This window comes from Pteronotus mesoamericanus, unplaced genomic scaffold (assembly GCF_021234165.1).
Source record: "Pteronotus mesoamericanus isolate MK-2021 breed Mesoamerican mustached bat unplaced genomic scaffold, CSHL_Meso_final contig_27, whole genome shotgun sequence".
Taxonomy (NCBI): Eukaryota; Metazoa; Chordata; class Mammalia; order Chiroptera; family Mormoopidae; genus Pteronotus; species Pteronotus mesoamericanus.
The window spans coordinates 5287190-5301236 of record NW_026555115.1 but is presented as its reverse complement, the minus strand read 5'-3'; the positions used below and the strand labels follow the sequence as shown (position 1 = coordinate 5301236).

Here is a 14047-nt window from a genome sequence, read left to right as displayed (position 1 = left end):
TGTGTGGCCCTGTGGGCAGAACTATTGCAGTTGTTTTAAGCCCATATGCTAAGAGAAAAAGAAACCCCTGTTAAAATTATTGTGGCCCAATTTCTGTTACTTATAGGTGATTGGTTTGCTTCTGACAGAGAAATCTCATTTTTTGAGTAATATATTTACAAATTTTCTCAGAGCTTTTCTCAAGTTTCCTTTCAGAATGCATTCAAATATGGTAGAACATGTGGATCTAGCTCAGGTCCTGATGTATATTTTTTACTCCAGCCAATCTACAAACTGCAGAAGTAAAACTCTATGGTTCACATTTAATTTCTTCTGATTTTTCCCAAGGCTATAATAATACAAACATTTCTAGCCTAGTGCTTCTACATATTTTTTCTTTTTATCAGGCCAGAGGTCTTTTATTTTTTCACACTTATCGTGCTATGACTTTATAGGGAGTGGGCTCCAGCAACCCAGGCTCCTTTCTGCTGGTTCTCACACACACAGTGTGCTTCTTTGGGTGGAGCAAGCTGGTGCTTCCGTTGAACCCAGGTACATTTCTCTTTGGCTTCCTTCTTTTTCTAATCATTTTCCTTCATACATTTCAGGAAGCTATCTTGGCTCTCAGAGTGCTTAATATGCTCAATACATACAATAATTCTCTTGGCAAGAATCTTTCCCTTAACTTGTTTGTTCACAACAATGCCCATCACATGCTGGGTCACATTGTAGGCATGTCCTCTGTTGCCATGGGAACAATCATGGGGCATTTCTTTTTGAACAGTGCCCAGTTCCTTGATGTCTACAATCTCACCTTTTTTGTAGGTACACATATATGTGGCCAAAGTGACAGATCCATGTTCTCTAAAAGGCCTAGAGAACAGGTAGCGGATGCCTTGCCTCTTTCCCTTTGTGTTAGTCTTTTTGGTGAATTTCTAGAAGATGGAGTTTCTAGCCAAAAAGGAGTTGGAGCCTGGCATGCAGTCCTTCTATATTTTTTTCCTTCCTCAATTTTCATTTCATATTTCCAGTCTCTCTCCACCATTTTTCTAACATGAAATATATGAAATTTGGGTTGAACTACATCAAAATTATTATTGTCATTGTAGAAATGTACACAAAAGCAAACCATTTATATCAGAATTTTATGTAGAAGGTATTCCTTTTTGGCAAGGATTATTATACTTTTCAGAAGTTCTTGTTTGCATGTGAGGAATAAAGAATCAGAGGAGGCATTTAAAGTAAAGGATAACATTGTTCTTAACATGGCTCAAAGCAACAGATTGGAAAATAAAATAGAAGGTGGCAAAGCTGTTCTGTGACGTTCAAGGTGGCCCAGTGACACTCCCTAATTGCCCTGTGCAGATATGCAAATTCCTGCTTCTCTCTGCTCTCAGGATGCTCTATGTGTCCACCCACTCTAGCGATTCATTTGTTTACATGTAATTTTTCCTACTAGGCTGTGAGGCCCTTAGCAGGCAGCAGCTCTGTCTCTGCATCCCTGGTGCTGCTAGCTAGCCTGGCATTCCTGGGATCTCAAAAAAGACTTACTAACAGATGGAAAGAAAGAACGAAGAACTCATATAACCACGTTGAAAATTAAAAATTGTTTATCTGGGGTAAGTTTGGCTCCCTGAAATCAGATACAGTTGTCTGAAAGAAACATGGACTTTCTTTTCTTTAATTCCCCCAGGAGAGGTTGAATTCATGGACATTCATCTTGATTTTTTTTTTTTGTCACAAATGAAATGAGGATATACAATATATGATAAAAGACTTAAAGCTTGTGATGTTAGACAGCTTGCTTTCCCCTTCTCTTTCTCACTTTTCCTCTCTCTCATTCTTTCTTGCCTTTTCCTTTCTGGGGATCTTGAGTTCTTATACTATCTCTTGGCTACAGTACTTTTCAAGCTGTAGGACACTACAGACAATTCTGCAAGGCCCACCATGTTTCTCATTTCTGCCTTCATCAAAATTTGCCAGATTTCTATTTTCATCAAAAGTTCCTTGCTCTTTACTGGGTTTAATCTCATAAACCACTTTGCTTCAAGGTGTTGATGGTTAAAAATCAGCCAGTCTCTCTATTTTATCATTTTTTGCACTCAAAAAATATCCTTTAATACCTTAATGGAAGGGAAGGTGTGGTGCAACGCCCAGGTTCACACTTCTGTATCAAGACTCATTTCCCCAACTGCTCAGTGTTGGTTGCTAATGGCTCAAATAGCTGCATTTGTTTCTGAGACTCACAGAGGCTGCCTTGCCAAAGTTTATTCCCCAGTCACATTCAATGACTAATAATACAGGAGTACAAAGGCCAGTCCCTTTTGCCATATTTGAGGACAACTCTGAATGACTTTCTTAGTAGCAGAGTTCCCATTGGGCTTGGCTGAGGTTTGTCATACTGATGCATTATAATTCCACTTCTTGCTCATTTGGCTTCCCTCATTTCCTCAGAGGTTTTGTTGCTGGGCACACTCCTCAATAAAACTGCTGTATACAAATCTTTGACCTACACAGCTGCTATTTGAAGTGGTCCTAGGAAGCAGTCTCTCAAATGGGATTTTGGAACTAGATCACCCATTGGCTGTCTGGCTGAGAGGATTCCATGGTGTGCAGTAGGTATAATTCTTAAAACTGGGATGGCATATCAGTGGAAGGGAATGTACTAGCTGGTGCAATATCCCAGACGCTTGGATGGTATAGTGAGAGCAGTGAATTTAAGGAATATAGAAGCAGATGTGCTATTAATACATTGGAGAAAGACACAAAAGGCTGAAGGTGATTAATCATAAATTTAAGTCAAAGTGTGAGAGTGAGAAGGCCTCTGTGATAGCATAAAAAAATATGTCTTTTGTAGCTGGAGAGCAGACAAAGCTGGAGATGAGACCCAGGGCAGTGAACTCCAGAGAAGGTTAAATTCTAAGCCTCTGGAAGTCTTCTACACCATAGTTAGGACCCTGGTTTGGATAGAGTGGGAACTTGACACTTGGGACAGTGACACTGGTGTCAGTGCACTCAAGAAGCTTGAAATGATCCCTCTCCTGGCACCCTCTGGCTTCCAGAAATGGCACAGTCCTTCCTTAGAAACACTAGTGCTCTGTCCCTTGCTTGGGGGCAATGCAGAGGGCTCTGCTGCAAAAGACCATGTGCCAGCCTCATGATGAAATGGCTCTCTGACTTGTCCACCAGATCAATAGAGTCCAATCATGACATAACTTGTCCATTGAGGTGCTGGGCCTGTTGAGGGTAAAAAAGGACTCTGTGCCAAAGGCCCTGCAGGACTGAGCCATTACATACCTGCAGAGCTGGATAGCATTTATGAGGCTGGATCCTGAGGGTGCTGAATCAAGGTGATAAAACATAAAGTTGGATAAAATAAGGGAGAATTGATCAAAATGAGAGCACTCTCCTGTGATACAAGATTTAACTCTCCCGTTACACAAAAAAGGACTATGTGAGGCTGTGCTAACAAGCTGTCAGCATGACTCATGGGAGCTTAGAGAAAGCGATGGGAAGTAGAAATGCCAGAATCGCTGTGGCAGACAATAGAAGAAAGGATAAAAAGGCTCAAGAAAAGTGGATATGTTAGCATGTATATACTATGAAAAGGAGGAAAGCTGACAAATTTTTAGGGGGTCCTGGAGGACACTCCATTTACCAAAGGAATGAGGAAAACTCTGGGAAGAGGAGAACCAGCAGCACTGAGATCAGGGTGGGGTGATCATAAGAAGGGTTGTCACAGAACTGGGTTCCCTGATGACAGTGGGTATGATCAGAACCTGAAATAATACAGGCTGGGTGGTGACACTTAATCAGAACCAAAGTGGGTAAAATTGTAATGAGTGGCAAGGTTGGAATAGTAGGTGGGAGCACAACTTACATATAGTTCTAGAGTTAGGTAATAGAGCATGGTGTCCCAGGGGCAAGAGGTGCAAGCTAAAAATGAACTAATGCTACACTTCAGCCTAATTCAAAGCTTTCCCTGAAAACAACATTGGGGAAACTTTTCAGAGGCAAAGGTTTAGGTGCTGCACTCAATTATTCACTTTGGAAATGGAATTGGCCCTAGGTAAGAACATATATAAACTCATAGGCATTGGTGAATACCCTGGATAGTTGGCCCAGGGTCAGGAATGAGAAAGACAGAAAGGTTGGGAGCATGAAAGCATGTGGATGGACCTATGGGAGTGGGCACACTGTGATCTTTGTAAGCCATGTTAATGTCCATAGCGAGTATCTGCAATGGAAAAGGCACTAAATAGCCAAAGAAAGTAACAGCCTTGGCAAGTTCATGTCCTCCAGACTCTGTCATTAGCCATTTTAGTGCAGGTATGATGGGCTCACCAATGAGTGTCATGATGGTAGGAATGGAGCCTGTAACATTGGATTTTCCTTTCCAAGGCTGATCTAACTCTGCTGCTATCATGGGTTCAGCGTTCCTACAACAGAGACAAATCCTGAGCCTCTTCTGTAACACCATCACTTGAGGAGAGCAACCAACAATTTTGTGGTAAACTGATTATGTCAGAGTCTTTTCACCCTAGAAGGGCAGTGATTTGTCTAGAGGGGGATCAACATATATCGTGAGTGTGGCTTTTCTTCCTCCATATGCATTGCTTCAGCCAGAACTAATATCCAAGTATTTATGATGTGTGATCACTTGACAAGGAATTCTGCATAACATTATCCAAGATGAAGGGACCCACATTACAGCAAAGGAAGTAAGGCAGTGGAGCCCTCTGGCCATATCACATAGCATACCATCCAGAAGCTGCCAGCTTGATAAAATGATGAAATGGCCTTTGAAAGGAGCAGCCAACCATCAACTTGGAGGATTTGTACTCTAAATGAGCAATTCTTAGATTAGATAGGTCTGAAAAACAAGGGTTAGAAGTATGTATGTTGACCCATTTGGAGACTGTGTTATTCCCTGACTCATTTTAGTCTATACATCTATTGGTTTGGTTCCCAGTGAAGGAATGCCTCCAGCAGAGGATACACTTAGAGTCCCATTAAGAATTAATTTAAAGTTGCTACCTACCGGAGAGAGAAGATGGCGGAGGAGTGAATGGGAGTCATGCTTATCTCCTCCCAAGACCAAACTGGAATTGCAACTAAATAATGGAGTAATCACCTGGAAAGCAGTGGAGCGATAGTGGGAGAGGAGCCTCGGTGCCGTGGACAGTGGATTCTACTCTCACACATCCCAAAGGGTGAGAATTGCGGTGGAGGCTCGAGAGGGTAGGGTGGGCTGGGTGCCCACAGGCACTGGCACCAGAGGGACATTGAAACGGCCAGTTAGCTCCCCCTGAGAAGAACGGGGTCTGTATCATAAACAGGAACCCCTAAACTACAGCAGCTAAAGCCAAGAAAATACAGACAAAACGCAACCCCAAAAAGCTTAGGGGTGCTCTCTGCCAGAGACAGGTGGCTGGGGATGCAAAAAGACATTTAAAGGGCAAACGCAAAAGTTGCAGCGGCAGCCACCCTCCTTGATCTCTGGGTAGAGGTGGCAGCAGGGTGGGCTGGTGCCTGGGAAAAAAATGGTGAGGAAAACTTTGTGAAGAGAACTGACGCGGCGGCCGGTGGAGCCCGGGTGATAACGCACTTCCCACTCTGCAACTACCATCTCGCTCAGGCATAAGGGAATCAATTAACCTGCCTTTTGTGCGCTCTGCACACAGCTTGTACGCGTGTGAGCTGCGGGGCTGAGTGCAGACTGGATGGGAGAGTCTTGAGGAGAGACTGGAGACACAGGCATTGGGGAAAGAACGGGAGGAGGAACCAGGGAGTCCTGACTCCCTCCCCGTTCTGTAGTCTCCATTGTGGGCTGGAAAGGTGCGACCCCAAAGAGGCAGACGCGGGGCACACATGAACCAGACTGCCTGCGATTCAAACGCAGTCCGCACAGGGGGTGGTTCCTTGGCTGAAGGAATCACAGAACTGCCCAGAGACCCCTGAGGGGAGACTAGAAACGGAGGCATTGGGGAAAGAACGGGAGGAGGAACTGGGGAGTGCCGTCTCCTTCTCCTTGCCGAAGTCTCCATTGCGCGGGAAGAGGCCACACCCCCAAAGAGTCAAAGCCGAAAAGCACACATAGATACCCCAAAAACACCCAGAGCAGGCGCGCACACTTGCACTGAGTGACCGGCGAGAGTTGGCGAGCGTGTGTGTGACCCACGCGGGCTGGCGAACGCTTGCATCGGCTGGCAAGGCCTCACACAGACTGGCACCCATACGGCCTGTGAGGGAGTGTGCAGAGCAGCAAGGGAAGGCATAAATTGACCTGCCCGCCGCCATTGCGGAGCAGCCCACAAAATTAGTAGAGCTACCCAGAGTCCCTGGAGGAGAGACCAGAAATAGGATTAACCGGAGAGTCCTAGAGCTGATATCCTCCCATTTCCATAGTCCCCGTTTGGCGAGGGCAAGCAACGCACCCAAAGAACCAAAAGTGGGGAAAATACACAATAGAAGACCCTAAACTGACCAGTGCCACGAAGCTCGCATGCCAAGGGGGGCCAGATGAGTACGCGAGGTCGCGAATAAGCCCCCTGGTCTGGATCAAACACATGCGAGCCCAGGCAGGCGGGGGACCCTGCCGCGCTGGGAACGCGCTCAAGGAACCCGCGTGAGAGCGCAGAGAGATCCCAAAAAATTGCCCAGCCCTGACCGAAGGGGTCACAGAGCAGCTCCAAGCAGGAGTCAGACACAGGCATTAGACTCCTGAAAGGCTCAAACAAACAACCCAAGGCCCTATAGGGTGAACAACTGACATCATTAGAGGCAAACTCAGAAAGAAAAGTAAAAGACAAAAATACTTAACAGACTCTCACAAAAATGGGAGGAAAAAGAAGTTCCCCTCAAACGAGTGGAAAAGGGGACTCCCCACAGTGAGAGCTAAATGAAACAGAGGGAACTATCAGATATGGAATTCAAAACAATGGTTCTAAGAAAGCTCAATGAGCTCAGCCAGCTCAAAGAGAACTATGAGAAACTGCAGAGAAACTATCAGGATCTTACAGCAAACTATATCAGCCTGGAAAAGGACATAGAAACTATCAAGAAGACACAAGAGGATATGAAGAATACCATTTCTGAATTGAAGAACACAGTAGAAGGAATCCAAAGCAGGCTGGATGAAGCCGAGGATCGAATCAGTGAGATGGAGGAGAAGGTAGAAAAAAGCTCCCAGAAAGAACAAGAAATGGAAAAATGGCTCAAAAAGAATGAAGAGGCATTTAGGGAAATGCAGGACAACCTGAAATGCAATAATATCTGTATAATAGGGATACCAGAAGGAGAAGAAGAGGAGCAAGAGATAGAGAACCTCCTCGAAGAAGTAATGATGGAAAATTTCCCTAATTTGAAAAGAGAAAGGCTCTCATGGATCCAGGAGGCACAGAGGACCCCACTCAAGAGGGACTCAAGGAGGTCCACTCCAAGACACATCATCATTAAAATGGCAAATGTCAAAGACAAAGAGAGAATCCTCAAGGCAGCAAGGGAGAAGGAGAAAGTAATATACAAGGGGGCCCTGATACGCCTAGGAGCTGACTTCTCAACAGAAACACTACGAGCCAGAAGGGAATGGCAACAAATATTCCAAGCCATTAAAAGCAAGGGTCTACAGCCAAGGCTGCTCTACCCAGCTAGGCTCTCCATTAAAATAGAAGGAGAAATACGGAGTTTCCCAGACAAAAGAAAGCTAAAAGAATACATCTCTACCAAACCAGCACTCCAAGCTATGCTAAGGGGACTGGTTTAAGCAGATGAAGGAAAAGAATGAGAGAGAGAGGAACACAGGTACAAAGAGAAAAGATGAGTAAGTGTCTATCAGTAATATCTCTCAATGTGAATGGACTAAATGCCCCAATCAAAATACATAGCTGAATGGATAAGAAAACATGACCCACACATATGCTGCCTACAAGAGACCCACCTCAGAGCAAGAGACCTACACAGATTGAAAGTAAAGGGATGGAAAAAAATATTCCAAGCAAATGGGCATGAGAAAAAGGCCGGGGTTCTCATACTTGTATCAGACAAAGTAGATTTCAAAACAAAGGCCTTAAAGAGACACCCAGAGGGGCACTTTATAATACTTAAAGGAAGAATCTATCAAGAAGACATCAACATTGTAAACTTATATGCTCCCAATATAGGAGCCCCCAAGTTTATAAGGAAATTGTTGGATGACTTCAAAAAAGATATAGACAGCAACACACTGATAGTAGGGGATTTCAATACCCACTGTCAAAAATGGACAGATCTTCCAAACAAAACATTAATAAACATATTGTGGTGCTGAATGACACACTGAATCAAAGAGACTTAACTGACATATATAGAACCTTACATCCCAAAGAAGAAAAATACACATTCTTTTCAAATGCTCATGGCAGTTTTTCAAAGATAGACCACATGATAGGACACAAAGCAAGCCTCAGCAAATTCAGGACAATTGAAATAATACCAAACTTTTTCTCGGACCACAAGGCCTTGAAACTCGAAATCAACCTCAAAGAGAAACTTCAAAAACTGTCAAACTCATGGAGACTGAACAGTACACTATGAAACAATGAATGAGTCAATAATGAGACAAGAGAAGAAATCAAAAAATTTCTGGAAACAAATGAAAATGAACACACAACAGTCCAAAACCTATGGGACACAGCAAAGGTGGTCCTGAGAGGCAAGTTCATAGCGAAAGAGGCTTACCTAAAAAAGATAGAAACATTTCAAATAAAAGACCTAACACTACAACTTGAAGAACTGGAGAAACAACAAGAAATAAATCCCAGAGCAAGTAGAAGGAAGGAAATAGTCAAGATTAGAGCAGAACTGAATGACATAGAGACAAAAAGAACAATTCAGAGGATCAACCATTCCAGAAGCTGGTTCTTTGAAAAGATTAATAAAGTTGACAAGCCTTTAAGCAGACTCATCAAGAAAAAAAGGGAGAGGACCCAAATTAATAATATCAGAAACGAAAGAGGAGAAATAACAACTAATACCACAGAAATACAAATGATCATCAGAAACTATTATGAACAATTATATGCCAGGAAATTTGAAAATCTTGATGAAATGGACAAATTTTTGGAATAGTATAATCTTCCCACACTGAAGGAGGAAGAAACAGAAAGCTTGAACAGACCGAGAACAGTTGGGGAAATTGAAGCAGTAATCAAGAAACTCCCAGCACACGAAAGCCCAGGGCCAGATGGTTTCACAGGAGAATTTTATAAAACATTTAAGAAAGAGCTAACCCCTGACCTTCTCAGACTATTCCAAAAAATCCAAGAGGAGGGAAAACTCCCAGACTCCTTCTATGAGGCCAGCATCACCCTGATCTCAAAACCAGATAAAGACCCTACAAAGAAAGAAAATTACAGGCCAATTTTGCTGATGAACATAGATGCTAAAATCCTCAACAAAATATTGTCAAACCGCATCCAGCAATACATTAAAAAGATTATCCACCACAATCAAGTGGGATTCATCCCAGGGATGCAGGGATGGTTCAATATACGCAAATCAGTAAACGTGATACATCACATCAATAAAAGAAAAGACAAAAACCACATGATCATCTTGATAGACGCAGAAAAAGCATTCGATAAGGTACAGCACCCATTTATGATCAAAACACTCAGCAAAATGGGAATAAATGGGGCATTCCTCAACGTAATAAAGGCCATATATGAAAAACCTACAGCCAATATCATACTCAACGGGCAAAAACTGGAAGCTTTCCCACTAAGATCGGGAATACGACAAGGATGTCCGCTCCCACCGCTTCTTTTCAACATTGTATTGGAAGTCCTAGCCACAGCGGTCAGACAAGAGAAAGAGATAAAAGGCATCCAAATAGGAAAGGAGGAAGTAAAACTATCATTGTTTGCAGATGACATGATAGTGTACGTAGAGAACCCTGTAGACTCTACCAAAAAACACCTCAACCTAATAAGTGAATTTGGCAAAACAGCAGGATACAGAGTCAACATGCAGAAATCAAAGGCGTTTTTGTACACCAGCAATGCAATAGAAGAAGAAGAAATCAGAAAAAAAAATACCATTCGATATAGCAAGAAAAAAAAAAAATAAAGTACCTAGGCATAAATTTAACCAAACACACAAAAGACCTGTATGCAGAAAACTATACGACATTGAAAAAAGAAATTAAAGAAGACACTAATAAATGGAAGCATATACCATGCTCATGGATTGGAAGAATTAATATCCTCAAAATGTCCATACTACCCAAAGCAATTTATAGATTCAACGCAATCCCTATTAAGATACCAATGACGTATTTCACAGAAATAGAACAGACATTTCAAAAATTTATATGGAACAATAAACGACCCTGAATAGCCCCAGCAGTTTTGTGAAAGAAACACAAAGTAGGAGGGATCACAATACCGGACATCAAACTCTACTACAAAGCCACTATACTCAAAACAATCTGGTACTGGCACAAGAACAGACCCATAGACAAGTGGAACAGAATAGAAAGCCCAGAAATAAGCTCAGGTCTCTATGGGCATCTAATATTTGACAAAGGGGGCAGAAGCATAAAATGGAGCAATAATAGCCTCTTCAACAAATGGTGTTGGGAGAGCTGGACAGCTACATGCAAAAAATTGAAATTGGATCATCAGCTGACACCATACACAAAAAGAAACTCAAGATGGATAAAAGACTTAAATATAAGTCGAAACACCCTCAAAGTCCTATAGGAGAACATTGGCAGGAAATTCTCAGATATCCCACGCAGCAATTTTTTCACTGATATGTCTCCTAAAGCAAGGGACATAAAGGAAAGAATAAACAAGTGGTACCTCATCAAAATAAGAAGCTTCTGAATGGCTAAAGAAAACATCAGCAAAATGAAAAGGGAGCCAACCACATGGGAAAATATATTCACTAATGATACATCAGATAGAGGTTTGATCTCCAAGATATATAAAGAACTCACTCAACTCCACTCCAAGAAGACAAACGATTCAATAAAAAAATGGGCAAAGGACCTGGGCGGATGCTTTTCTAAGGAGGAGATACAGAGGGCCCAGAGGCATTTGAAAGGATGCTCTGCATCACTAGCCATCAGAGAAATGCAGATCAAAACCACCATGAGGTACCACCTCACACCGGCCAGAATGGCCATCATAAACAGATCAACAAACAACAGGTGCTGGCAAGACTGTGGAGAAAAGGGAACCCTAGGACACTGTTGGTGGGAATGCAGACTGGTGCAGCCACTGTGGAAAGCAGTGTGGAATTTCCTCAAAAAGCTGAAAATGGAACTGCCTTTTGATCCAGGGATTCCCCTGCTGGGACTATACCCTAAGAACACCAAAACGCCAATACAAAAGAACCTATGCACCCCAATGTTCATAGCAGAACAATTTACAATAGCCAAGTGTTGGAAGCAACCTAAATGCCCATCAGTAGATGATTGGATCAAAAAGTGATGATACATATACACAATGGAATACTACGCAGCAGAAAGAAAAAAAGAACTATTAAACTTCGCGACAGCATGGATGGAACTGGAGAGCATTATGCTAAGCGAAATAAGCCAGGGGGCGAAAGACAAATACCATATGATCTCACCTATACGTGGAACCTAACCAACAATGGAAAGATGCAAGGAAAATATGAGCAGCAACACTGAAAGGAAATTAAATCAACAGAGACAAGAGGGAAGAGGGGGCAGGGAAAGGGGAGGGAAGGGGAAAGTCAAGGAACATATAGCAAGGACTCATGGACAAAACCAAAGGGGAAGAGCTGAAGGAGGGAAGGAGGGAGGGAGCAAGGGAAAGTGGTAGGGGGGGAGGCAGAGACAAATGTATTTAAAAAGTAAATAAATTAAAAAAAAATAAAGTTGCTACCTACGTACTTTGGGCTACTCATGTTAAGAAACCAACAGGCAAGTCAAAGAATCATTATCAGTCAGGGATCATTGTCTGTTGGTCAAGGAGGCAGGGCTGCTGTTCCATAAGTGGGACATGAGAAAGTACATGTCACCCAGGTTACCCCATGGGGCACCCCTTAGTGATCTCTTGGGAGCCTGAGAAGGACATAATGACTAGGTGTTGAGACCTCTCAGACTGAGGTTCTCAGTTGTTCCAGTAGGTAAGCCACCTAGACCAAAGATGAGCTAATGAATGAAGATGAAAATCTAGGATGAATAGTGGAAAGAGGGACAATGAACATTACCTGTGGCCTTGAGAGCAGGTAGAGAAGCAGGAGTATGATTCATCATGCAAACATTCCTTCCCAGGAAACAGGACCAATCTGAACCTGGAGGAGTTATTCCCAAGTGGGGTGAACTTAAAAGAAGTATATCCAGACATAGTGATTTAGTGGAAGCTATACTAACCAGATCCCACACTCTGTTCACGATGGACATACTCATTCTTCAGCTGCTTAGAATGTTGGCTGTTGGTGGTTCTAAGCTGTGTTCTTCTCCTGACATTTTTGGAACTGCCTCAATTAAGCTCATGCCCCTTATGTGGTGCTGCTTGTATCTAATATTGGTTGATGCTGAGGTACAAGCTTCTAACTTTGTTACCTCAACTGGGGACAATTCTGAAGGAATTTATAGTTCCAGAGCTCCCTGTACAATCAGCCAATGCCTCTCTGGAGACTGCATCATAATTCAGCTATTCCCTGTGCCCAACCCATCTTCTTACAGATGTTGGTTTTCAACATACTACATACAAATCTTCACCTCAGATTCTGTTCCCAGGGACATGAGCTAAGCCAGTGTGGTAGGTAGGGATATTTTAATAACAAGTATAATTTTCCTTCAAATTTTACCATATATATGGATGGTAGGTGGGTCCTCCTTGTCCCACACAGGTATACCCTTTATTAAGGAAAAACTCTCCTTAGAAGAATGGAAATAAAGTTCTAGGGAGAAGACACCTCAGTAGAAATGACTGATTTAATTCTTTAGGAAATGAATGCTATCTTAATGAGTATTATGTTGACTTTATAGCATCTAATCAAGAGAGTTTAAGAATTAATTTTTTTTAACAAAACCAATAGCTCATGATTTGAGTCAATTAATATCAATTCTAATAATAGATTATATAAAAACTGGTGATGAATCATGATAAAGTGAAGAAAGCTTGACTTTGGCATCAGAGAATTTAAGCCAGAGTTTAAATTCCAAGCAGCCATTCACAAGATGTGTGTTGTACAAATCATAATTTCTGAGCTTTAGTTTTGTTAATCTCTACAAAAGAAAGGACACTTCATGATGTTTTTCACCCTCACCAGAGTACATGTTTATTGATTTTAGAGAGAGGGAGGGGGCGGGAGGTAGGGAGAGAAGGAGAGAAACATCAACGTGAGAGAGAAACATTGATTGGTTGCCTCTTGCATGCACTCTGACTGTGGACCAAACCCACAGCCTAGGTATGTGCCCTGATCAGGAATCATATCTTCAACCTTCTGGTTTGCAGCACAATGCTTTAACCAACTAAAACACAGAGGCCATGAAGAGCTACTTCATGGTTTGTGTGCATGTGTGTGAAAATTAAAGAAGGTAATGTCTAATAAGTCTAACGTCTAAATGTCTAATGACATTTAGCCTTTATGCACAACACAAGAAGTCATCCTTTTGCTCAACAAAAATTTATTCAGCACAAATCTTTATTAAACAACATTTACTATGGTATCAGGTCCTGTGCTAGGTGCCCAGGGCAAGATAGATGGACAAGCATAGCCTCTATTTTGAAGGGAGTTCACACTTTAGGGTAGGGGATGCATACATAAAGCAGAGGAGCTGTATTAAAGATTGTCTTAGTCCATTTGGGCTGCTGAAACACAACACTGCAGACTGGATGGCTTATACACAACAGAAATTTATTTCTCATGTTTCTGGAGGCTGGCAAGCCCATGATCAAGGTGCCAACAGATTTGGTGTCTGGTGAGAGTCTGCTTTCTAGTTCATAGGTGGCTGTCATCTTGCTGTGTCCTCACTTGTGAAGAGGGAGGGGAGCTCTTTGGGGTCTCTTTTTTTAATGTAAAACCTTAATTTCATTCATAAGAA

At 42.4% G+C, this 14047-nt stretch overlaps 1 pseudogene; it reads right to left on the bottom strand.

Moving 5' to 3' along the window:
- Positions 1 to 412: 412 nt before the first annotated feature.
- Positions 413 to 14047, bottom strand: part of LOC129071626 (60S ribosomal protein L21-like) — a 119558-nt pseudogene continuing 105923 nt past the window's right edge.